The sequence below is a fragment of the Ambystoma mexicanum genome, chromosome 14 (assembly GCF_040938575.1).
Source record: "Ambystoma mexicanum isolate Mex_15411 chromosome 14, UKY_AmexF1_1, whole genome shotgun sequence".
Taxonomy (NCBI): Eukaryota; Metazoa; Chordata; class Amphibia; order Caudata; family Ambystomatidae; genus Ambystoma; species Ambystoma mexicanum.
In genome coordinates this window covers 421583695-421611656 of record NC_090940.1, presented here as the reverse complement: position 1 = coordinate 421611656, position 27962 = coordinate 421583695, and positions in this window count along the sequence as shown.

Here is a 27962-nt window from a genome sequence, read left to right as displayed (position 1 = left end):
AGAAAGGTCCTCTCGTCTAATGGGAACTAGCCTACTCCCACTAAAGCATCTATTTCCCATTAGAGAAACGGCCCTCCAACTTGGAGAGGCAGAAAGGTCCTCTTGTCTAATGGGAACTAACCTACTGCCACTGAAGCAACTATTTCCCATTAGAGAAACCGCCCTCCAACTTGGAGAGGCAGAAAGGTCTTCTCGTCTAATGGGAACTAGGCTACTCACACTGAAGCATCTATTTCCCATTAGAGAAACGGCCCTCCAAACTGGAAAGGCAGAAAGGTCCTCTTGTCAAATGGGAACTAGCCTACTTCCACTGAAGCATCTATTTCCCATTAGAGAAACGGCCCTCCAACTCGGAGAGGCAGAAAGGTCCTCTCGTCTAATGGGAACTAGCCTACTCACACTGAAGCATCTATTTCCTATTAGAGAAACGGCCCTCCAACATGGAGAGGCAGAAAGTTCCCCCCGTCTAATTGGAACTAGCCTACTAACACTGAAGCTTCTATTTCCTATAAGAGAAACGGCCCTCCAATCTGGAGAGGCAGAAAGTTCCTCTTGTCTAATGGGAAATAGCCTACTCACACTGAAGCATCTATTTCCCATTAGAGAAACTGCCCTCACACCTGGAGAAGCCGAAAGGTCTCCTTGTCTAATGGGAACTAGCAAGCTCACACTAAAGCATCTATTTCCTATTAGAGAAACGGCCCTCCAATCTGAAGAAGCAAAAAGGTCCTCTTTTCTAATGGGAACTAGACTACTCACACTGACTGGAAAGGCAAAAAGGTCCCCTCGTCTAATTGGAACTAGCCTACTCACAATGAAGCATCTATTTCCCATTAGAGAAACGACCCTCCAATATGGAGAGGCAGAAAGTTCCCCCCGTCTAATGGGAACTAGCCTACTAACACTGAAGCTTCTATTTACTATTAGAGAAATGGCCCTCCAATCTGGAGAGGCAGAAAGGTCCTCTTGTCTATGGGGAACTAGACTACTCACACAGAAGCATCTATTTCCCATTAGAGAAATGGCCCTCCAACTTGGAGAGGCAGAAAGGTCCTCTCATCTTCTGGGAACTAGCCTACTCACAATGAAGCATATTTTTCCCATTAGAGAAATGCCCCTCCAACCTGGAGAGGTAGAAAGTTCCCCCGTCTAATGGGAACTAGCCTACTAACACTGAAGCATCTATTTCCCATAAGAGAAACGGCCCTCCAATCTGGAGAGGCAGAAGGTCCTCTCGTCTAATGGGAACTAGCCTACTCACACTGAAGCATCTATTTTCCATTAGAGAAACGGCCCTCCAACTTGGAGAGGCAGAAAGGTCCTCTCGTCTAATGGGAACTAGCCTACTCCCACTAAAGCATCTATTTCCCATTAGAGAAACGGCCCTCCAACTTGGAGAGGCAGAAAGGTCCTCTTGTCTAATGGGAACTAGCCTACTGCCACTGAAGCAACTATTTCCCATTAGAGAAACCGCCCTCCAACTTGGAGAGGCAGAAAGGTCTTCTCGTCTAATGGGAACTAGGCTACTCACACTGAAGCATCTATTTCCCATTAGAGAAACGGCCCTCCAAACTGGAAAGGCAGAAAGGTCCTCTCGTCTAATGGAAACTAGCCTACTCACACTGAAGCATCTATTTCCCATTAGAGAAACAGCCCTCCAACTTGGAGAGGCAGAAAGGTCCTCTCGTCTAATGGGAACTAGCCTACTCCCACTGAAGCATCTATTTCCCATTAGAGAAACGGCCCTCCAACTTGGAGAGGCAGAAAGGTCCTCTCGTCTAATGGGAACTAGCCTACTCACACTGAAGCATCTATTTCCCATTAGAGAAACAACCCTCCAACATGGAGAGGCAGAACGTTCCCCTGTCTAATGGGAACTAGCCTACTAACACTGAAGCATCTATTTCCTATTAGAGAAACGGCCCTCCAATCTGGAGAGGCAGAAAGGTCCTCTTGTCTAATGGGAACTAGCCTACTCACACTGAAGCATCTATTTACCATTAGAGAAACGGCCCTCACAGCTGGAGAGGCAGAAAGGTCTCCTTGTCTAATGGGAACTAGCCTGCTCACCCTGAAGCATCTATTTCCCATTAGGGAAACGGCCCTCCAATCTGAAGAAGCAAAAAGGTCCTCTTTTCTAATGGGAACTAGACTACTTACACTGAAGCATCTACTTCCCATTAGAGAAACAGCCCTCCAAACTGGAAAGGCAGAAAGGTCCCCTCGTATAATGGGAACTAGCCTACTCACAATGAAGCATCTATTTCCCATTAGAGAAATGGCCCTCCAATCTGGAGCGGCAGAAAGGTCCTCTCGTCTAATGGGAACTAGCCTACTCCCACTGAAGCATCTATTTCCCATTAGAGAAACGGCCCTCCAACTTAGAGAGGCAGAAAGGTTCTCTCGTCTAATGGGAACTAGCCTACTCCCACTAAAGCATCTATTTCCCATTAGAGAAACAGCCCTCCAACTTGGAGAGGCATAATGGTCCTCTCATCTAATGGGAACTAGCCTACTCACACTGAAGCATCTATTTCCCATTAGAGAAATGGCCCTCCAACTGAAAAAAGAAAGGTCCCCTCATCTAATGGAAACTACACTACTCACAATGAAGCATCTATTTCCCATTAGAGAAACGACCCTCCAATCTGGAGAGGCAGAATGTTCCTCTTGTCTACAGGGAACTAGCCTACTCACACAGATGCATATATTTCCCATTAGAGAAATGGCCCTCCAACCTGGAGAGGCAGAAAGGTCCCCCGTCTAATGGGAACTAGCCCACTAACACTGAAGCATCTATTTCCCATTAGCGAAACGGCCCTCCAATCTGGAGAGGCAGAAAGGTCCTCTTGCCAAATGGGAACTAGCCTACTCCCAACTGAAGCATCTATTTCCCATTAGAGAAACGGCCCTCCAACTTGGAGAGGCAGAAAGGTCCTCTCGTCTAATGGGATCTAGCCTACTCACACTGAAGCATCTATTTCCCATTAGAGAAACGTCCCTCCAACCTGAAAAGGCAGAAAGGTCCCCTCATCTAATGGGAACTAGCCTACCCACAATGAAGCATCTATTTCCCATTAGAGAAATCGCCCTAGATTCTGGAGAGGTAAAAAGATCCTATCGTCTAATGGGAACTAGCCTACTAAGACTGAAGCATCTATTTCCTATTAGAGTAACGGCCCTCCAATCTGGAGAGGCAGAACGGTCCTATGGTCTGATGGGAACTAGCCTACTCACACTGAAGCATCTATTTCCCATTAGAGAAACGTCCCTCCAACCTGAAAAGGCAGAAAGGTCCCCTCATCTAATGGGAACTAGCCTACTCACAATGAAGCATCTATGTCCCATTAGAGAAATGGCGCTCCAATCTGGAGAGGCATTAAGATCCTCTAGTCTAATGGGAACTAGCCTACTAACACTGAAGCATCTATTTCCTATTAGAGTAACGGCCCCCCAATCTGGAGAGGCAGAAAGGTCCTCTGGTCTAATGGGAACTAGCCTATTTACACTGAAGCCTCTATTTCCCATTAGAGAAACGGCCCTCCAACCTGGAGAGGCAGAAAGGTCTCCTTGTCTAATGTGAACTAGCTTGCTCACACTGAAGCATCTATTTCCCATTAGGGAAACAGCCCTCCAATCAGAAGAAGCAAAAAGATCCTCTTGTGTAATGGGAACTAGGCTACTCACACTGAAGCATCTATTTCCCATCAGAGAAACGGCCCTCCATCTTGGAGAGGCAGAAAGGTCCTCTCGTCTAATGTGAACTAGCCTACTCACACTGAAGCATCTATTTCCCATTAGGGAAACGGCCCTCCAATCTGAAGAAGCAAAAAGGTCCTCTTGTCTAATGGGAAATAGGCTACTCACACTGAAGCATCTATTTCCCAGTAGAGAAACGGCCTCCAACTTGGAGAGGCAGGAAGGTCCTCTCGTCTAATGGGAACAAGCCTGCTCACAGTGAAGCATCTATTTCCCATTAGAGAAACAACCCTCCAACATGGAGAGGCAGAAAGTTCGACCCGTCTAATGGGAACTAGCCGACTAACACTGAAGCATCTATTTCCGATTAGAGAAACGGCCCTCCAATCTGGGGAGGCAGAAAGGTCCTCTTGTCTACGGGGAACTTGCCTACTCACACAGAAGCATCTATTTCCCATTAGAGAAATGCCCCTCCAACCTGGAGAGGCAGAAAGTTCCCCCGTCTAATGGGAACTAGCCTACAAACACTGAAGCATCTATTTCCCTTTAGAGAAATGGCCCTCCAGCCTTGAGAGGCGGAAAGTTCCACCGTCTAATGGGAACTAGCCTACTAACACTGAAGCATCTATTTGCAATTAGAGAAACGGCCCTCCAATCTGGAGAGGCAGAAAGGTCCTCTTGTCAAATGGGAACTAGCCTACTTCCACTGAAGCATCTATTTCCCATTAGAGAAACGGCCCTCCAATTTGGAGAGGCAGAAAGGTCCTCTCTTCTAATGGGAACTAGCCTACTCACACTGAAGCATATATTTCCCATTAGAGAAAAGACCCTCCAACATGGAAAGGTAGAAAGTTCCCCTGTCTAATGGGAATTAGCCTACTAACACTGAAGCATCTATTTCCTATTATAGAAACTGCCCTCCAACATGGAGAGGCAGAAAGTTCCCCCTGTCTAATGGGAACTAGCCTACTAACACTTAAGCTTCTATTTCCCATTAGAGAAATGGCCCTCACACCTGGAGAGGCAGAAAGGTCTCCTTGTCTAATGGGAACTAGCCTGCTCACACTGAAGCATCTATTTCCCATTAGGGAAACGGCCCTCCAATCTGAAGAAGCAAAAAGGTCCTCTTTTCTAATGGGAACTAGTCTACTCACACTGAAGCATCTATTTCCCATTAGAGAAACGGCCCTCCAAACTGGAAAGGCAGAAAGGTCCCCTCGTCTAATGGGAACTAGCCTACTCACAATGAAGCATATATTTCCCATTAGAGAAACGACTCTCCAACATGGAGAGGCAGAAAGTTCCCCCTGTCTAATGGGAACTAGCCTACTAACACTGAAGCTTCTATTTCCTATTAGAGAAACGGCCCTCCAATCTGAAGAAGCAAAAAGGTCCTCTTGTCTAATGGGAACTAGGCTACTCACACTGAAGCATCTATTTCCCATCAGAGAAACGGCCCTCCAACTTGGAGAGGCAGAAAGGTCCTCTCGTCTAATGTGAACTAGCCTACTCACACTGAAGAATCTATTTCCCATTAGGGAAACGGCCCTCCAATCTGAAGAAGCAAAAAGGTCCTCTTGTCTAATGGGAAATAGGCTACTCACACTGAAGCATCTATTTCCCATTAGAGAAACGGCCTCCAACTTGGAGAGGCAGGAAGGTCCTCTCGTCTAATAGGAACAAGCCTGCTCACAATGAAGCATCTATTTCCCATTAGAGAAGCAACCCTCCAACATGGAGAGGCAGAAAGTTCGACCCGTCTAATGGGAACTAGCCGACTAACACTGAAGCATCTATTTCCGATTAGAGAAACGGCCCTCCAATCTGGAGAGGCAGAAAGGTCCTCTTGTCTACGGGGAACTAGCCTACTCACACAGAAGCAAATATTTCCCATTAGAGAAATGGCCCTCCAACCTGGAGAGGCAGAAAGGTCCTCTCATCTTCTGAGGCCTAGCCTACTCACAATGAAGCATCTTTTTCCCATTAGAGAAATGGCCCTCCAACCTTGAGAGGTGGAAAGTTCCCCCGTCTAATGGGAACTAGCCTACTAACATTGAAGTATCTATTTCCAATTAGAGAAACGGCCCTCCAATCTGGAGAGGCAGAAAGGTCCTCTTGCCAAATGGGAACTAACCTACTTCCACTGAAGCATCTATTTCCCATTAGAGAAATGGCCCTCCAACTTGGAGAGGCAGAAAGGTCCTCTCGTCTAATGGGAACTAGCCTACTCACACTGAAGCATCTATTTCCCATCAGAGAAACGACCCTCCAACATGGAGAGGCAGAAAGTTCCCCCGTCTAATGGGAACTAGCCTACTAACACTGAAGCATCTATTTCCTATTAGAGAAACGGCCCTCCAATCTGGAGAGGCAGAAAGGTCCTCTTGTCTAATGGGAACTAGCCTACTCACACTGAAGCATCTATTTCCCATTAGAGAAACGGCCCTCACACCTGGAGAGGCAGAAAGGTCTCCTTGTCTAATGGGAACTAGCCTGCTCACCCTGAAGCATCTATTTCCCATTAGGGAAACGGCCCTCCAATCTGAAGAAGCAAAAAGGTCCTCTTTTCTAATGGGAACTAGACTACTCACACTGAAGCATCTACTTCCCATTAGAGAAACGGCCCTCCAAACTGGAAAGGCAGAAATGTCCTCTCGTCTAATGGGAGCTAGCCTACTCCCACTAAAGCATCTATTTCCCATTAGAGAAACGGCCCTCCAACTTGGAGAGGCATAATTATCCTCTCGTCTAATGGGAACTAGCCTACTCCCACTGAAGCATCTATTTCCCATTAGAGAAACGGCACTCCAACTTCCAGAGGCAGAAAGGTCCTCTTGTCCAATGGGAACTAGCGTACTCACACTGAAGCATCTATTTCCCATTAGAGAAACGGCCCTCCAACTGAAAAAAGAAAGGTCCCCTCGTCTAACGGGAACTAGACTACTCACAATGAAGCATCTATTTCCCATTAGAGAAACGACCCTCCAATCTGGAGAGGCAGAAAGGTCCTCTTGTCTATGGGGAACTAGCCTACTCACGCAGAAGCATATATTTCCCATTAGAGAAATGGCCCTCCAACCTGGAGAGGCAGAAAGGTCCTCTCATCTTCTGGGAACTAGCCTACTCACAATGAAGCATCTTTTTCCCATTAAAGAAACGGCCTTCCAACCCTGAGAGGCTTAAAGTTCCCCCATCTAATGGGAACTAGCCTACTAACACTGAAGCTTCTATTTCCTATTAGAGAAACGGCCCTCCAATCTGGAAAGGCAGAAAGGTCCTCTTGTCTAATACAAACTAGCCTACTCACGCTGAAGCATCTATTTCCCATTAGAGAAACGGCCCTCCAAACTGGAGAGGTAGAAAGGTTGCCTCATCTAATGGGAACTAGCGTACTCACACTGAAGCATCTTTTTCCCATTAGGGAAACAGCCCTCCAATGTGGAGAGGCAGAAAGGTCCTCTTGTCTACGGGGAACTAGACTACTCACACAGAAGCATCTATTTCCCATTAGAGAAATGGCCCTCCAATCTGGAGAGGCAGAAAGTTCTTCTCATCTTCTGGGAACTAGCCTACTCACAATGAAGCATATTTTTCCCATTAGAGAAATGGCCCTCCAACCTGGAGAGGCAGAAAGTTCCCCCGTCTAATGGGAACTAGCCTACTAACACTGAAGCATCTATTTCCCGTTAGAGAAACGGCCCTCCAATCGGGAGAGGCAGAAAGGTCCTCTCTAATGGGAACTAGGCTACTCACACTGAAGCATCTATTTCCCATTAGAGAAACGGCCCTCCAACCTGGAGAGGCAGAAAGGTCTCCTTGTCTAATGGGAACTAGCCTGCTCACACTGAAGCATCTATTTCCCATTAGAGAAACGGCCTCCAATCTGAAGAAGCAAAAAGGTCCTCTTGTCTAATGGGAAATAGGCTACTCACACTGAAGCATCTATTTCCCATTAGAGAAACGGCCCTCCAACTTGGAGAGGCAGAAAGGTCCTCTCGCTTAATGGGAACTAGCCTACTCACACTGAAGCATCTATTTCCCATTAGAGAAACGGCCCTCCAACCTGAAAAAAAGAAAGGTCCCCTCGTCTAATGGGAACTAGACTACTCACAATGAAGCATCTATTTCCCATTAGAGAAACAACCCTCCAACATGGAGAGGCAGAATGTTCCCCCCGTCTAATGGGAACTAGCCTACTAACACTGAAGCATCTATTTCCGATTTGAGAAACGGCCCTCCAATCTGAAGTGGCAGAACTGTCCTCTTGCCTACAGGGAACTAGCCTACTCACACAGAAGCAATTTTTTCCCATTAGAGAAATGGCCCTCCAACCTTGAGAGGCAGAAAGTTCCCCCGTCTAATGGGAACTAGCCTATTAACACTGAAGCATCTATTTCCCATTAGAGAAACGGCCCTCCAATCTGGAGAGGCAGAAAGGTCCTCTTGACAAATGGGAACTAGCCTACTTCCACTGAAGCATCTATTTCCCATTAGAGAAACGACCCTCCAACATGGAGAGGCAGAAAGTTCCCCCCGTCTAATGGGAACTAGCCTACTAACACTGAAGCTTCTATTTCCTATTAGAGAAACGGCCCTCCAATCTGGAGAGGCAGAAAGGTCCTCTTGTCTAATACGAACTAGCCTACCCACGCTGAAGCATCTATTTCCCATTAGAGAAACGGCCCTCCAACCTGGAGAGGCAGAAAGGTTGCCTCGTCTAATGGGAACTAGCCTACTCACACTGAAGCATCTTTTTCCCATTAGGGAAACAGCCCTCCAATCTGGAGAGGCAGAAAGGTCCTCTTGTCTACGGGGAACTAGACTACTCACACAGAAGCATCTATTTCCCATTAGAGAAATGGCCCTCCAACCTGGAGAGGCAGAAAGGTCCTCTCATCTTCTGGGAACTAGCCTACTCACAATGAAGCATATTTTTCCCATTAGAGAAATGGCCCTCCAATTTGGAGAGGCAGAAAGATCCTCTGGTCTAATGGGAACTAGCCTACTCACATCGAAGCATCTATTTCCCATTAGAGAAACGGCCCTCCAACCTGAAAAGGCAGAAAGGTCCCCTCATCTAATGGGAACTAGCCTACTCACAATGAAGCATCTACGTGTCACGATTCGCTCCCTTCGCTCCCGTTCCCACCACTCGGGGGCATGATTTGGGGTTTATTCCCTACTGGATCTTTCCTCCGAACCTTATGCTACAGTGCTGTGATGAATTGGGAGCGCTAAAACCTTATTTTCCAAGTTACTTCCCTTCCGGATCCATTCCAGGTTTTTGGCAGCCAGCATGCTACTTTGATCAAATGACTATGCTTCCCAGAATGCCTGGCTCACTGCTTCACCTCCTCCCTTGCAGGACAAGGTTGGGTGGAGGATAGGCAACACCTGTGGCTGCAGGTGCAGCAGGCGGCACACCTGATGGGTGTGCTCGTTAAGCAGCTTTAAAAGCCTCAGTTTACTTCAGTCCAGCGCTGGTCATCGTTGCAGTGTTCCTGTTGTGACTAGTCCCTTGTTCCTTGTTCCTAGCTTTTGTGCCTAGTTCCTAGTTCCTGTTTCTTGTTCCTCCGCCCTGGATTTCGGATTCATGTGCTAAATTGATTTCTGCTCCCTAGATTCCCTTTCTGTCTTCCTCTGTTTGCAGGCAGCATTTCTCAGTGCTTCCCCCTTTTAGAAGCAGCCCAGTTTGTCTGTGTTCTATATTTCTTTGACTTTGTCCTTTGCTGCTGTAAACCTTTATGCCTTAGCCTTCCTCTTAGATTAGCTTTCTGTCTTTTCCTTGGAGGAGTGGGGGAAGTTTGCCTTGGTAATTTCGTTTTTCCCTGCTCCTGATCCTTACTTTCTAGTGGGATCCATTCCATGTTTTCCATTGCACTTCTGCATTTATTTCCCATTTGATTATTAGGTGTGGTGTGCTGTTGTAGCTAGCTCCTGTGTGAATGCCTATGTTTTCCTCACTATTCTGTAATCACTATTCCAACTTAGGTATTTAGTTATCCTTCCATTGCTGTCATAGCCTTTCTGGGTCCCAGTTTGATCAACAGGGTTCGTGGGCTTGCTGACATTCAAGAGGGTTTTATCGTCCTCGTGAGTACTGTTTTTTAGTTTCCTTATTTAATACCATCAAGAGTGTTAGTTCACAGATCCTGTCATTGCTTGCCCTCTTCGTGGGTTTAGCGCTGTCAGTACCTGTAACAGCAATTGGGGGTAAGGCACTTGCCGACTTTCCTCGCGGTCAGGTGCTTACCCCACATCCCTTTTCATATATTGGCTTTGTTGTTACACTCTATTTGCACTCCTGGGTTTTAGAATACATTAGTCTTGGTTCCTGTGTGCACGTAGTTTAATTCAAGGCTATTCACTGTGTGATTTAGTGCACATTTCCCTTGCCATATTCGCTGCCTTTGTACTCGCCTGACTAATCCTGATACTATGTCCCATTAGAGAAATGGCGCTCCAATCTGGAGAGGCAGAAAGATCCTCTTGTCTAATGGGAACTGGCCTACTAACACTGAAGCATCTATTTAACCTATTAGAGTAACGGCCCCCCAATCTGGAGAGGCAGAAAGGTCCTCTGGTCTAATGGGAATTAGCCTATTTACACTGACGCCTCTATTTCCCATTAGAGAAACGGCCCTCCAACCTGGAGAGGCAGAAAGGTCTCCTTGTCTAATGTGAACTAGCCTGCTCACACTGAAGCATCTATTTCCCATTAGGGAAACAGCCCTCCAATCTGAAGAAGCAAAAAGGTCCTCTTGTCTAATGGGAACTAGGCTACTCACACTGAAGCATCTATTTCCCATTAGGGAAACGGCCCTCCAATCTGAAGAAGCAAAAAGGTCCTCTTGTCTAATGGGAAATAGGCTACTCACACTGAAGCATCTATTTCCCATTAGAGAAACGGCCTCCAACTTGGAGAGGCAGGAAGGTCCTCTCGTCTAATAGGAACAAGCCTGCTCACAATGAAGCATCTATTTCCCATTAGAGAAGCAACCCTCCAACATGGAGAGGCAGAAAGTTCGACCCGTCTAATGGGAACTAGCCGACTAACACTGAAGCATCTATTTCCGATTAGAGAAACGGCCCTCCAATCTGGAGAGGCAGAAAGGTCCTCTTGTCTACGGGGAACTAGCCTACTCACACAGAAGCAAATATTTCCCATTAGAGAAATGGCCCTCCAACCTGGAGAGGCAGAAAGGTCCTCTCATCTTCTGAGACCTAGCCTACTCACAATGAAGCATCTTTTCCCATTAGAGAAATGGCCCTCCAACCTTGAGAGGTGGAAAGTTCCCCCGTCTAATGGGAACTAGCCTACTAACATTGAAGTATCTATTTCCAATTAGAGAAACGGCCCTCCAATCTGGAGAGGCAGAAAGGTCCTCTTGTCAAATGGGAACTAACCTACTTCCACTGAAGCATCTATTTCCCATTAGAGAAATGGCCCTCCAACTTGGAGAGGCAGAAAGGTCCTCTCGTCTAATGGGAACTAGCCTACTCACACTGAAGCATCTATTTCCCATCAGAGAAACGACCCTCCAACATGGAGAGGCAGAAAGTTCCCCCGTCTAATGGGAACTAGCCTACTAACACTGAAGCATCTATTTCCTATTAGAGAAACGGCCCTCCAATCTGGAGAGGCAGAAAGGTCCTCTTGTCTAATGGGAACTAGCCTACTCACACTGAAGCATCTATTTCCCATTAGAGAAACGGCCCTCACACCTGGAGAGGCAGAAAGGTCTCCTTGTCTAATGGGAACTAGCCTGCTCACCCTGAAGCATCTATTTCCCATTAGGGAAACGGCCCTCCAATCTGAAGAAGCAAAAAGGTCCTCTTTTCTAATGGGAACTAGACTACTCACACTGAAGCATCTACTTCCCATTAGAGAAACGGCCCTCCAAACTGGAAAGGCAGAAATGTCCTCTCGTCTAATGGGAGCTAGCCTACTCCCACTAAAGCATCTATTTCCCATTAGAGAAACGGCCCTCCAATTTGGAGAGGCATAATTATCCTCTCGTCTAATGGGAACTAGCCTACTCCCACTGAAGCATCTATTTCCCATTAGAGAAACGGCACTCCAACTTGCAGAGGCAGAAAGGTCCTCTTGTCCAATGGGAACTAGCGTACTCACACTGAAGCATCTATTTCCCATTAGAGAAACGGCCCTCCAACTGAAAAAAGAAAGGTCCCCTCGTCTAACGGGAACTAGACTACTCACAATGAAGCATCTATTTCCCATTAGAGAAACGACCCTCCAATCTGGAGAGGCAGAAAGGTCCTCTTGTCTATGGGGAACTAGCCTACTCACGCAGAAGCATATATTTCCCATTAGAGAAATGGCCCTCCAACCTGGAGAGGCAGAAAGGTCCTCTCATCTTCTGGGAACTAGCCTACTCACAATGAAGCATCTTTTTCCCATTAAAGAAACGGCCTTCCAACCCTGAGAGGCTTAAAGTTCCCCCATCTAATGGGTACTAGCCTACTAACACTGAAGCTTCTATTTCCTATTAGGGAAACGGCCCTCCAATCTGGAAAGGCAGAAAGGTCCTCTTGTCTAATACAAACTAGCCTACTCACGCTGAAGCATCTATTTCCCATTAGAGAAACGGCCCTCCAAACTGGTGAGGTAGAAAGGTTGCCTCATCTAATGGGAACTAGCGTACTCACACTGAAGCATCTTTTTCCCATTAGGGAAACAGCCCTCCAATGTGGAGAGGCAGAAAGGTCCTCTTGTCTATGGGGAACTAGACTACTCACACAGAAGCATCTATTTCCCATTAGAGAAATGGCCCTCCAATCTGGAGAGGCAGAAAGTTCTTCTCATCTTCTGGGAACTAGCCTACTCACAATGAAGCATATTTTTCCCATTAGAGAAATGGCCCTCCAACCTGGAGAGGCAGAAAGTTCCCCCGTCTAATGGGAACTAGCCTACTAACACTGAAGCATCTATTTCCCGTTAGAGAAACGGCCCTCCAATCGGGAGAGGCAGAAAGGTCCTCTCTAATGGGAACTAGGCTACTCACACTGAAGCATCTATTTCCCATTAGAGAAACGGCCCTCCAACCTGGAGAGGCAGAAAGGTCTCCTTGTCTAATGGGAACTAGCCTGCTCACACTGAAGCATCTATTTCCCATTAGAGAAACGGCCTCCAATCTGAAGAAGCAAAAAGGTCCTCTTGTCTAATGGGAAATAGGCTACTCACACTGAAGCATCTATTTCCCATTAGAGAAACGGCCCTCCAACTTGGAGAGGCAGAAAGGTCCTCTCGCTTAATGGGAACTAGCCTACTCACACTGAAGCATCTATTTCCCATTAGAGAAACGGCCCTCCAACCTGAAAAAAAGAAAGGTCCCCTCGTCTAATGGGAACTAGACTACTCACAATGAAGCATCTATTTCCCATTAGAGAAACAACCCTCCAACATGGAGAGGCAGAATGTTCCCCCTGTCTAATGGGAACTAGCCTACTAACACTGAAGCATCTATTTCCGATTTGAGAAACGGCCCTCCAATCTGAAGTGGCAGAACTGTCCTCTTGCCTACAGGGAACTAGCCTACTCACACAGAAGCAACTTTTTCCCATTAGAGAAATGGCCCCCCAACCTTGAGAGGCAGAAAGTTCCCCCGTCTAATGGGAACTAGCCTATTAACACTGAAGCATCTATTTCCCATTAGAGAAACGGCCCTCCAATCTGGAGAGGCAGAAAGGTCCTCTTGACAAATGGGAACTAGCCTACTTCCACTGAAGCATCTATTTCCCATTAGAGAAACGACCCTCCAACATGGAGAGGCAGAAAGTTCCCCCCGTCTAATGGGAACTAGCCTACTAACACTGAAGCTTCTATTTCCTATTAGAGAAACGGCCCTCCAATCTGGAGAGGCAGAAAGGTCCTCTTGTCTAATACGAACTAGCCTACCCACGCTGAAGCATCTATTTCCCATTAGAGAAACGGCCCTCCAACCTGGAGAGGCAGAAAGGTTGCCTCGTCTAATGGGAACTAGCCTACTCACACTGAAGCATCTTTTTCCCATTAGGGAAACAGCCCTCCAATCTGGAGAGGCAGAAAGGTCCTCTTGTCTACGGGGAACTAGACTACTCACACAGAAGCATCTATTTCCCATTAGAGAAATGGCCCTCCAACCTGGAGAGGCAGAAAGGTCCTCTCATCTTCTGGGAACTAGCCTACTCACAATGAAGCATATTTTTCCCATTAGAGAAATGGCCCTCCAATTTGGAGAGGCAGAAAGATCCTCTGGTCTAATGGGAACTAGCCTACTCACATCGAAGCATCTATTTCCCATTAGAGAAACGGCCCTCCAACCTGAAAAGGCAGAAAGGTCCCCTCATCTAATGGGAACTAGCCTACTCACAATGAAGCATCTACGTGTCACGATTCGCTCCCTTCGCTCCCGTTCCCACCACTCGGGGGCATGATTTGGGGTTTATTCCCTACTGGATCTTTCCTCCGAACCTTATGCTACAGTGCTGTGATGAATTGGGAGCGCTAAAACCTTATTTTCCAAGTTACTTCCCTTCCGGATCCATTCCAGGTTTTTGGCAGCCAGCATGCTACTTTGATCAAATGACTATGCTTCCCAGAATGCCTGGCTCACTGCTTCACCTCCTCCCTTGCAGGACAAGGTTGGGTGGAGGATAGGCAACACCTGTGGCTGCAGGTGCAGCAGGCGGCACACCTGATGGGTGTGCTCGTTAAGCAGCTTTAAAAGCCTCAGTTTACTTCAGTCCAGCGCTGGTCATCGTTGCAGTGTTCCTTTTGTGACTAGTCCCTTGTTCCTTGTTCCTAGCTTTTGTGCCTAGTTCCTAGTTCCTGTTTCTTGTTCCTCCGCCCTGGATTTCGGATTCATGTGCTAAATTGATTTCTGCTCCCTAGATTCCCTTTCTGTCTTCCTCTGTTTGCAGGCAGCATTTCTCAGTGCTTCCCCCTTTTAGAAGCAGCCCAGTTTGTCTGTGTTCTATATTTCTTTGACTTTGTCCTTTGCTGCTGTAAACCTTTATGCCTTAGCCTTCCTCTTAGATTAGCTTTCTGTCTTTTCCTTGGAGGAGTGGGGGAAGTTTGCCTTGGTAATTTCGTTTTTCCCTGCTCCTGATCCTTACTTTCTAGTGGGATCCATTCCATGTTTTCCATTGCACTTCTGCATTTATTTCCCATTTGATTATTAGGTGTGGTGTGCTGTTGTAGCTAGCTCCTGCGTGAATGCCTATGTTTTCCTCACTATTCTGTAATCACTATTCCAACTTAGGTATTTAGTTATCCTTCCATTGCTGTCATAGCCTTTCTGGGTCCCAGTTTGATCAACAGGGTTCGTGGGCTTGCTGACATTCAAGAGGGTTTTCTCGTCCTCGTGAGTACTGTTTTTTAGTTTCCTTATTTAATACCATCAAGAGTGTTAGTTCACAGATCCTGTCATTGCTTGCCCTCTTCGTGGGTTTAGCGCTGTCAGTACCTGTAACAGCAATTGGGGGTAAGGCACTTGCCGACTTTCCTCGCGGTCAGGTGCTTACCCCACATCCCTTTTCATATATTGGCTTTGTTGTTACACTCTATTTGCACTCCTGGGTTTTAGAATACATTAGTCTTGGTTCCTGTGTGCCCGTAGTTTAATTCAAGGCTATTCACTGTGTGATTTAGTGCACATTTCCCTTGCCATATTCGCTGCCTTTGTACTCGCCTGACTAATCCTGATACTATGTCCCATTAGAGAAATGGCGCTCCAATCTGGAGAGGCAGAAAGATCCTCTTGTCTAATGGGAACTGGCCTACTAACACTGAAGCATCTATTTAACCTATTAGAGTAACGGCCCCCCAATCTGGAGAGGCAGAAAGGTCCTCTGGTCTAATGGGAATTAGCCTATTTACACTGACGCCTCTATTTCCCATTAGAGAAACGGCCCTCCAACCTGGAGAGGGAGAAAGGTCTCCTTGTCTAATGTGAACTAGCCTGCTCACACTGAAGCATCTATTTCCCATTAGGGAAACAGCCCTCCAATCTGAAGAAGCAAAAAGGTCCTCTTGTCTAATGGGAACTAGGCTACTCACACTGAAGCATCTATTTCCCATCAGAGAAACGGCCCTCCAACTTGGAGAGGCAGAAAGGTCCTCTCGTCTAATGTGAACTAGCCTGCTCACACTGAAGCATCTATTCCCCATTAGGGAAACGGCCCTCCAATCTGAAGAAGCAAAAAGGTCCTCTTGTCTAATGGGAACTAGGCTACTCACACTGAAGCATCTATTTCCCATTAGAGAAACGGCCTCCAACTTGGAGAGGCAGAAAGGTCCTCTTGTCTAATGGGAACTAGCCTGCTCACACTGAAGCATCTATTTCCCATTAGAGAAACGGCCCTCCAACGTGAAAAAAAAGAAAGGTCACCTTGTATAATGGCAACTAGACTACTCACAATGAAGCATCTATTTCCCATTAGAGAAACAACATTCCAACATGGAGAGGCAGAAAGTTCCACCCGTCTAATGGGAACTAGCCTACTAACACTGAAGCATCTATTTCCGATTAGAGAAACGGCCCTCCAATCTGGAGAGGCAGAAAGGTCCTCTTGTCTACGGGGAACTAGCCTACTCACACAGAAGCATATATTTCCCATTAGAGAAATGGCCCTCCAACCTGGAGAGGCAGAAAGGTCCTCTCATCTTCTGGGAACTAGCCTACTCACAATGAAGCATCTTTTTCCCATTAGAGAAATGGCCCTGCAACCTCGAGAGGTGGAAAGTTCCCCCGTCTAATGGGAACTAGCCTACTAACACTGAAGCATCTATTTCCAATTAGAGAAACGGCCCTCCAACCTGGAGAGGCAGAAAGGTCCTCTTGTCAAATGGGAACTAACCTACTTCCACTGAAGCATCTATTTCCCATTAGAGAAACGGCCCTCCAACTTGGAGAGGCAGAAAGGTCCTCTCGTCTAATGGGAACTAGCCTACTCCCACTGAAGCATCTATTTCCCATTAGATAAACGGCCCTCCAATTGGAGAGGCAGAAAGGTCCTCTCGTCTAATGGGAACTAGCCTACTCCCACTGAAGCATCTATTTCCCATTAGGAAAACAGCCTTCCAATCTGAAGAAGCAAAAAGGTCCTCTTGTCTAATGGGACCTAGCCTACTCACACTGAAGCACCTATTTCCCATTAGAGAAACGGCCCTCACACCTGGAGAGGCAGAAAGGTCTCCTTGTCTAATGGGAACTAGCCTGCTCACCCTGATGCATCTATTTCCCATTAGGGAAACGGCCCTCCAATCTGAAGAAGCAAAAAGGTCCTCTTTTCTAATGGGAAATAGACTACTCACACTGAAGCATCTACTTCTCATTAGAGAAACGGCCCTCCAAACTGGAAAGGCAGAAAGGTCCCCTCGTCTAATGGAAACAAGCCTACTCACAATGAAGCATCTATTTCCCATTAGAGAAATGGCCCTCCAATCTGGAGCGGCAGAAAGGTCCACTCGTCTAATGGGAACTAGCCTACTCCCACTGAAGCATCTATTTCCCATTAGAGAAACGGCCCTCCAACTTGGAGAGGCAGAAAGGTCCTCTCGTCTAATGGGAACTAGCCTACTCCCACTAAAGCATCTATATCCCATTAGAGAAACGGCCCTCCAACTTGGAGAGGCAGAAAGGTCCTCTCGTCTAATGGGAACTAGCCTACTCCCACTGAAGCATCTATTTCCCATTAGAGAAGTGGCCCTCCATCTGAAAAAAAGAAAGGTCCCCTCGTCTAATGGGAACTAGACTACTCACAATGAAGCATCTATTTCCCATTAGAGAAATGACCCTCCAATCTGGAGAGGCAGAAAGGTCCTCTTGTCTACGGGGAACCAGCCCACTCACACAGAAGCATATATTTCCCATTAGAGAAATGGCCCTTCAACCTGGAGAGGCAGAAAGGTCCTCTCATCTTCTGGGAACTAGCCTACTCACAATGAAGCATCTTTTTCCCATTAGAGAAACGGCCTTCCAACCTTGAGAGGCAGAAAGTTCCCCCATCTAATGGGAACTAGCCTACTAACACTGAAGCTTCTATTTCCTATTAGAGAAACGGCCCTCCAATCTGGAGAGGCAGAAAGGTCCTCTTGTCTAATACGAACTTGCCTACTCACGCTGAAGCATCTATTTCCCATTAGAGAAACGGCCCCCCAAACTTGAGAGGCAGAAAGGTCTCCTTGTCTAATGGGAACTAGCCTGCTCACAATGAAGCATCTATTTCCCATTAGAGAAATGGCCCTCCAATCTGGAGCGGCAGAAAGGTCCACTCGTCTAATGGGAACTAGCCTACTCCCACTGAAGCATCTATTTCCCATTAGGGAAACGGCCCTCCAATCTGAAGAAGCAAAAAGGTCCTCTTTTCTAATGGGAAATAGACTACTCACACTGAAGCATCTACTTCTCATTAGAGAAACGGCCCTCCAAACTGGAAAGGCAGAATGGTCCCCTCGTCTAATGGGAACAAGCCTACTCACAATGAAGCATCTATTTCCCATTAGAGAAATGGCCCTCCAATCTGGAGCGGCAGAAAGGTCCACTCGTCTAATGGGAACTAGCCTACTCCCACTGAAGCATCTATTTCCCATTAGAGAAACGGCCCTCCATCTGAAAAAAAGAAAGGTCCCCTCGTCTAATGGGAACTAGACTACTCACAATGAAGCATCTATTTCCCATTAGAGAAATGACCCTCCAATCTGGAGAGGCAGAAAGTCCCTCTTGTCTACGGGGAACCAGCCCACTCACACAGAAGCATATATTTTGTTTTACTTTAATCTGACATCCTGCTGACTCCTGCTGTTATCTACCACACCAGCGCTTGGCACTGCGAGTCCAGGGGGACTCTTGCCTTTGCAGCCCGCGCTCGCTTCCTGGAGGAGGCGGAATCCATCGGCGGTCACGTGACCTATCACGTGACTGGATCACAGTTTTAAAAGCAGCCCCGATCGTTCGAGCGGCGCTTTTTGTTTTACTTTAATCTGACATCCTGCTGACTCCTGCTGTTATCTACCACACCAGCGCTTGGCACTGCGAGTCCAGGGGGACTCTTGCCTTTGCAGCCCGCGCTCGCTTCCTGGAGGAGGCGGAACCCATCGGCGGTCACGTGACCTATCACGTGACTGGATCACAGTTTTAAAAGCAGCCCCGATCGTTCGAGCGGCGCTTTTTGTTTTACTTTAATCTGACATCCTGCTGACTCCTGCTGTTATCTACCACACCAGCGCTTGGCACTGCGAGTCCAGGGGGACTCTTGCCTTTGCAGCCCGCGCTCGCTTCCTGGAGGAGGCGGAACCCATCGGCGGTCACGTGACCTATCACGTGACTGGATCACAGTTTTAAAAGCAACCCCGCTCACCCTTGCGGCGTTAAGCCCGGCGCGGAGTAAAGGGCGTTGCCTTCTTATTCTTACAAGAACTGTTTTGCTGCTGTTTGGCTCTGAGAGGCATAGACATCGAGTCCCGTCACACAACCAAACTCCTTTACTTCATGCCATCTAGAAACAAGGTATATTGATAATTGATTAAACTGTGTATATTTTATATCTTGACTCAGATGAGCTAGTAGAAGTAAGTGAACCTGTTATTAACTACTTACAGTCAAAATCATACAACAAGGTGTTCATTTCAAAAAATTCTATCTAAAACCTATCCTATACTTAAAAACGATGAAACTTCGTAGCAATCCGACTGAAAATGATCTGAAGTCACCTGAATGGGAAGAGCCTATCATATCAACCATGATATTCGATGATACACCGACGAGTACACAACCTATCTCTGCGCCATCATTTCCCTCTAATGTAGCGCCTTTACAAACCATAGCACATATACATCTAGAGTCGCATATTTTAACTTCTAATAGAGCGCACGCGGCACATGAAGCTTGTTCGCCCTTAACTGAAAACTGGAAAAGAGGACTTGAATTTACTGTTACAACATCTAAGATACAGAAAAAAATCGACGATCACTTTGGTGGTAATAATAAAAAAAAGATTTTTATCAAAGAAGCTGCCCCGGTAATCAACAATGATGACTCCACATTTACTGAAACCGTTCCTGCTCCAATATTACCAATCTCTAATATACCCACCCACCCCCTGGAGAAGTTAAATCTATCAAATTCAGATAGGAGTCCTGAATCTTCATCCTCTGATCAAGATATCAATTTAGTGATCCCTCATACCCCATCTGAAGTTCAAATTCTGCAGGACGAGCCTTTTCGAATTCCATCAGGTCCATCTGCACATACTCTACATGCTCTTAGCTATGTTTTAAATTCTTTAGTCTCCGTCTTTGAATTGCTAAAGGGTGAAGTTCAGTCACAAACAGGCTCCCTTATTGAATTAACCAAAGAAGTTGCCGCTTTGGATGGAGCGATGACAGGCTGTTGCAATCTTATCAACAACAATCTTCTGCAACAAATACAAGAACTCAAAATAGAATCAGCAAAACAAGGAATGGATCTCTCTGCCATTCAGAGATCCATGGCTCTTAAAAATACTTTAGAAGAATCCAATAAAAATTCACTTCAGGAGCTTCTCAATCATATACAAAATTTTACCATCAAAGCTCCGTCTTCACTTCCTCAAGCCACTAATAATGACACATGTCAGCCTTTAGATGATACTCCCTTGTCTGAGTCAATTCTCGACGAATTTCGAAGACTGGCTAATGTAAGTATTGAGTGTGAAAATGAGAATACTTCAAACACACATATAACAATTGATTCGGACCCCATCAATGAAGAGCAATCTGTGGTGCATATTCCATGTTCACAACAATCCACATCATCAGGAGGAAAAAAACAAAGAAAAAAAGAAGCAAGAAGGAAAAAAAGGTTACGTGATCAAGGCATCAACATGAAACACAAGAAAAAACACACCTCTCAAAAAATTGTTAAGAGCTCTACCACAATCAACAAACAAAATCAAGAGGTAGTTCTTTCCAATGATATGGAGAGGGTAAAGAAAACAACATTGATGACATCAACAAGTTCACAAACCACCAAAGTGACCTTTGATCAATCCACTGAATTTTCTACATCATCCCCACAGAAAATTTTAAAAATAGCCCCAATTTTCCTTCGGAAAAGTCTCATAAAAAATGTTTTATCATTTCCATCCAGTAATACTGTTAATCAAACCAAAGAGGCTCCGCGGACCATTGCCCCCATATTTCTTAAAAAATATCTTGGTCACAATCAATCACCAACATTAGATCATGAAATAGAAGTAAAACTTGGCAATGGTAAATTTAAAACTCTACCTCCACTTGATTCAAATGAAGTATATGCTGCAAACGCAAGCCAACGATCAGACGCGACTTTAACATCACTCACTCATGAACGAGAACCTGTTGTATTTAATTCTCGTACAACTTTTGATTCAAGTAAAAATACAACTTCTTTGCTAGACAAGAAAGAAACAAAAAACATGGTCCATCCAGAAAATTGTGGTATCCCTATGGCGAAGCGATCGATTAAGTCCTCGGTCACTTCGCAGAAACGCATAGTTTTGGCTTCCAAAGCAATCTCCAAAAAATACCACTTACAGACCCTGGCACGTCAAAATAATGCTAACAATGATCAAGGAGAAACCACCATTGCTGCTAAACATCAAGTAAAACCCAATTTAGATAGCCTGGCTATCACTGTGGATAGTTCAGTGTACATTCCACCATCTATACAAAACAAATCTGAAAAGCAAATCAATCATAATCTTCATTCACACGGATCTTCCCAGCAGACCTTAGAAGAACATAGAAAGGAGATTCGGTGTGCAGTAGACGCATATATGTCAGCTCAACCAGCACAAAAATACTTTAGACATTATGACCCAACTTCCAACTTCTCTCTTCATGGTCAAGAAATCTCCATTCCAACACTAGAAATCCCTCGTCAAGCCTGTGAGACTGAAATTGGGACTGCTAAGTCTCAATTTGTATCCCAGCATTCTCTTGGACTTAACCACATTAAAACCAATAGTCAAACCTCCATAATTAATCCACCATTAATGGAAAAAACAATGCCTGATACAGTCATTGCGCTACAAGACAAACATCTTTTAACAGCACTGGGACCACAATTACAACGATTAATTGAAACAACCATAGCAAATTCTCTAGACAAACAAGTTTCACCAGAATCGATTCCAGCTAAGTCTGACCCTGTATTGTTACAGAACAAAAAATTACTTAAAAATGATCCCAAACGTCCAGCATTGTATTCATTGATCATCGCCTGTCGCCAACCTCCAAATGTGCAATACGATCTAAATCGCAGCTCCATATTAACCATCTTTGCTAAAATCCCTGAACTAGAAGACATACAATCAAATGACATTCAGTTGGTAGAGTTTGAAGATGCCCAGACTCTCTCTTCAGTAAAACTGTGGATAAATTCTAGAGTGGTTGTCAACACCATATGGTTAGCTAAGAACCATCTATATGATTTAGGATTTGTCGTCGAAGTCAGTCATCTTTCATCCAAAACTCCGACGATAAAATCCTCGCCTCTAAATGACACTCATGAGAAGCCCTCTGAAACAACCGTCACCCAAGATTCCTCAGTAGTCTTTAGAAAGTCTTGCAATTGCCAATTAAATCATAATAAGCACTAGCTAGTTGCAACTAAGCTTCGAACTCATGTCTCTCTTACTAGTTGGAATACGAGAGGGTCTCGTCATCTATTGAATACTGTTGAATTAAGCCTTGATGACGTTGATATAGCCACGCTCCAAGAAACTTGGCTCACTACTGTCCCAACTTGGGACAATTATAATATACACACAAACTTAGCCCATAAATCGAATCATGGACGACCAACGTCAGGGCTTCTTATAGCTGTCAAACAAAATCCTCTCATTGAATCTGAACATTGGTCATCTCCAAATTGTTTCCAACAGATGATAAAACTTAAGATTGGTGAATCAAGATATGCCTTAATAAACGTATATTGGAACCCTACCAGTATTTCCGACCATTTATTCATGAGAGACATGAATTCCTTAATGCAATTGGTGAGTCTTGACAACACCATAAAACATATTATTATAACAGGGGATCTAAATTTGCATTACTTTGATCGTCATAAAACTTGTAATAGATTGACATTATGGACCCACTTCATCGAGGCACATAATCTTCAAATACTAAATGGATCATTTATAGATGACATTCCCCCACAGCCAACGTGGCATAGAGGTCAATCCTCAGCCATTATCGATTATATTTATGTAAGTCAATCTCTCATATCACAAGTCTCTAAGTTTAAAGTAAATCCCTCAATTTTGAGTGATCATAATTGTCTCTCTATGCACTGGAATATAATTGATTCGATAAGCGTTCAGACCACTAATAACACCTTAGATTTCATAACTGTCAACAATGGTGGTAATCGCCTATGCTGGAGTGATACTTCTCTAAAGAGATTTAATCAATTCTATGCCAGATTGACCTCTGAAGCTAATACATATTCTCAGATACAAACGCCTTATCATAAAGTAATGCAACTGTTTCAACACAAAGCTAAAAAATGTATGTTGTCTAGTACTCGTACTATGCATGTATTCGACAGAAGTGTCGAAGCTGCAAAAACACTATATCGCTCGAAAAAACGACAAGCTCTGAAACTGCCGTCCAATTTACGAAATATTGTCAACTCTCAACTAAGGACAAATTATAAAAATTGGTTAAGATCATACCGAGCGATGCTATATCAAAATGACAGCTCTAACATGCTAAACATGATAGCAGGAAAGAATACTTCACAAATTTGGTCGATAATCAATAAGGTGACTACAAATCACCAAATAACCCAGCAATCCAACAATGTGTCTGAACAAGCATGGATTACGCACTTTTCTAATTTATACATGCCGTGTTCAAACATAAACAAACAAAACCTGCCACAATTAACAAAACATTTTACTCTAACTTTTGATAAAGAAGATATATTATTTTTCATAAATAAAGCAAGCGCATCTCGAGCTCCAGGCCCTGATGGACTTTCGAATTTCATGTTAAAGCAACACCCCGAAATTTGGTCTGAGATATTATACAATATGTTTTTAAATATAATTCAGACACAATCAATCCCGGATTCATGGAAGCGCTCAATCATCCTTCCAATTTACAAAAAAGGAAATAGATCCGATCCCGCAAGTTACAGACCCATCGCCTTGTTGGATGCCCCGGGAAAGATTTTCAACCGTATTGTACTCCGGGACTTAAACAATTGGGCTTCTAATTTAAAAACGAGAGATCCTTTTCAAGCGGGTTTTGTGGCAGGCTTAGGAACAGCTCCAAATATCATGACCTTAAATATGTTGAAGTCACAGTGCATAGTTCGAAATAGCCTGCTATATTTGGCCTTCATTGATTTCAGGGTCGCTTTTGATTCTATTGACCGCCAATTACTCTATCAAAAATTAACTCGCTTCTCATGTCCCTCTTCTTTGATCGCCATTATAAAACAACTTCATTCTAACACCTCAATCCAAGTTCGCCTCACAATGGAAGGCCTGCTTTCTAAATCCATTCTTACCGGCCGTGGCCTCAAGCAAGGCTGCATTCTGGCATCTTTCTTATTCAATTTGTTTATTCTTGATCTTGGTGAATCTTTTGTAGATATAATCAGTGATGCACCAAAATTGGGCCTTCAACGCATAACATGGTTATTATATGCGGATGATCTAGTCCTCTTATCCCAAACCCCTAAAGGGTTACAGAATTTATTAGATAAACTATATGCATATTCAACACAAAATAATCTTATAATTAACCAAGAGAAAACACAAATAGTTGTTTGTCAAAAAGTTAATAACAGTTCTACTACAATAAAATATAAATGGCATTTAAATAAACTCACTTTAATGAATGTTGAAAACTATAAATATCTAGGCTTGACCATTTATAACACACCAAGTGAAAAAGCCTATATTGTCACTCTTAATTCCAAACTTGACACACTGAAATCACAAGCCAATATACTTGTGTATCGTTATGGTAAATTTTCATACACTCACATCATGACCTTTTATCAAACGAAAGTAGTTCCGATCTTATTATATGGAATTGACACCAAACTCCCTATTAAAAGCAACATATGGGACTTATGTGAAGCACGATTTTGGAGATCTGTTTTAAAACTTCCAAATTGTGCCCCACTCCCCATGATTCGTTTTGAAATGGGTTTGGTCTCACTGTTTTCACAATTAATATGGAAAATGTGTGCACTATACAGGAAATGTTTGTTAGGATTGGCTAAAAACAACATCTTAAGCACAGTAGCGTATTATCTTGCTAACTCCCAAGATCTTTTTCCAACTAGATGGCGAACTTGTGTATTAAACGCCCTAGCAGATGCAAGTATATCGCTTGAGACTCTCCTTACGAACCCCGATCGAGCCAAGATAAAGCTATTCCAATATGATTGGATATGCAACACGACCAAATGCTGCGCATACAAAGATTTTAGTGAACAATGGTTTGGACAAAAAAGGCTGCGCACTATGGCAGACTATTTAGTCAAATTCCCAGCGCCACATACGAGACATCAATATCTACGATTTAGGTTTAACTTACTACCGACAAGAGAAATAATGGTAAGGCGAGGGCTAATCTTAAAACATTTGAATTATTGTCGTTTTTGTGAAAACTCTGACGTTTCTGAGACTTTAAAGCACTTGTTAGTGACCTGCCCAGCTTTAACATTGATAAGAAATCTTTTTTTTTCCAATTTATTGTGTGCGTATGTCCCTATGGATGAAGAGGAAATTTGGATCAGACTATTCAGGAGCACAAAACTATCTATTAGAGTTGCAATAACACAATTCTTAAATGCTATTTTATCTAATGAAAACAATGATATTGAATGAGCTTCTCTTTACTCATGTTTCCAATTTGTTACATACATTGTGGAATTCAGATGATCAAATAATTTTATATTTTTATGATTAATGATCCAATGTGGAAGTGTAATTGAATATTGATAATTGTGTTTTCATATATTTGAAAGGTTGATTTTATCAGCTATACCAAATAAAAAAAAAAAAAAAAAAAAAATATATATTTCCCATTAGAGAAATGGCCCTCCAACCTGGAGAGGCAGAAAGGTCCTCTCATCTTCTGGGAACTAGCCTACTCACAATGAAGCATCTTTTTCCCATTAGAGAAACGGCCTTCCAACCTTGAGAGGCAGAAAGTTCCCCCATCTAATGGGAACTAGCCTACTAACACTGAAGCTTCTATTTCCTATTAGAGAAACGGCCCTCCAATCTGGAGAGGCAGAAAGGTCCTCTTGTCTAATACGAACTTGCATACTCACGCTAAAGCATCTATTTCCCATTAGAGAAACGGCCCTCCAACCTCGAGAGGTAGAAAGGTTGCCTCGTCTAATGGGAACTAGCCTACTCACACTGAAACATCTTTTTCCCATTAGGGAAACAGCCCTCCAATCTGGAGAGGCAGAAAGGTCCTCTTGTCTACGGGGAACTGGACTACTCACACAGAAGCATCTATTTCCCATTAGAGAAATGGCCCTCCAATCTGGAGAGGCAGAAAGGTCCTCTCATCTTCTGGGAACTAGCCTACTCACAATGAAGCATATTTTTCCCATTAGAGAAATGGCCCTCCAATCTGGAGAGGCAGAAAGTTCCCCCGTCTAATGGGAACTAGCCTACTAACAATGAAGCATCTATTTCCCATTAGAGAAACGGCCCTCCAATCGGGAGAGGCAGAAAGGTCCTCTCTAATGGGAACTAGGCTACTCACACTGAAGCATCTATTTCCCATTAGAGAAACGGCCCTCCAACCTGGAGAGGCAGAAAGGTCTCCTTGTCTAATGGGAACTAGCCTGCTCAGACTGAAGCATCTATTTCCCATTAGAGAATCGGCCTCCAATCTGAAGAAGCAAAAAGGTCCTCTTGTCTAATGGGAAATAGGCTACTCACACTGAAGCATCTATTTCCCATTAGAGAAACGGCCCTCCAACTTGGAGAGGCAGAAAGGTCCTCTCGTCTAATGGGAACTAGCCTACTCACACTAAAGCATCTTTTTCCCATTAGAGAAACCGCCCTCAAACCTGAAAAAAAAGGAAGGTCCCCTCGTCTAATGGGAACTAGACTACTCACAATGAAGCATCTATTTCCCATTAGAGAAACAACCCTCCAACATGGAGAGGCAGAATGTTCCCCCCGTCTAATGGGAACTAGCCTACTAACACTGAAGCATCTATTTCCGATTATAGAAACGGCCCTCCAATCTGGAGAGGCAGAAAGGTCCTCTTGTCTGTGGGGAACTAGCCTACTCACACAGAAGCATATATTTCCCATTAGAGAAATGGCCCTCCAACCTGGAGAGGTATAAAGGTCTCCTTGTTTTATGGGAACTAGCCTGCTCACACTGAAGCATCTATTTCCCATTAGGGAAACTGCCCTCCAATCTGAAGAAGCAAAAAAGTCCTCTTTTCTAATGGGAACTAGACTACTCACACTGAAGCATCTACTTCCCATTAGAGAAACGGCCCTCCAAACTGGAAAGGCAGAAAGGTCCTCTCGTCTAATGGGAGCTAGCCTACTCCCACTAAAGCATCTATTTCCCATTAGAGAAACGGCCCTCCAACTTGGAGAGGCATAATTATCCTCTCGTCTAATGGGAACTAGCCTACTCCCACTGAAGCATCTATTTCCCATTAGAGAAACGGCAATCCAACTTGCAGAGGCAGAAAGGTCCTCTTGTCCAATGGGAACTAGCGTATTCACACTGAAGCATCTATTCCCCATTAGAGAAACGGCCCTCCAACTGAAAAAAGAAAGGTCCCCTCGTCTAACGGGAACTAGACTTCTCACAATGAAGCATCTATTTCCCATTAGAGAAACGACCCTCCAATCTGGAGAGGCAGAAAGGTCTTCTTGTCTACGGGGAACTAGCCTACTCACACAGAAGCATATATTTCCCATTAGAGAAATGGCCCTCCAACCTGGAGAGGCAGAAAGGTCCTCTCATCTTCTGGGAACTAGCCTACTCACAATGAAGCATTTTTTCCCGTTAGATAAACGGCCTTCCAACCTTGAGAGGCAGAAAGTTCCCCCATCTAATGGGAACTAGCCTACTAACACTGAAGCTTCTATTTCCTATTAGAGAAACGGCCCTCCAATCTGGAGAGGCAGAAAGGTCCTCTTGTCTAATACAAACTAGCCTACTCACGCTGAAGCATCTATTTCCCATTAGAGAAACGGCCCTCCAAACTGGAGAGGTA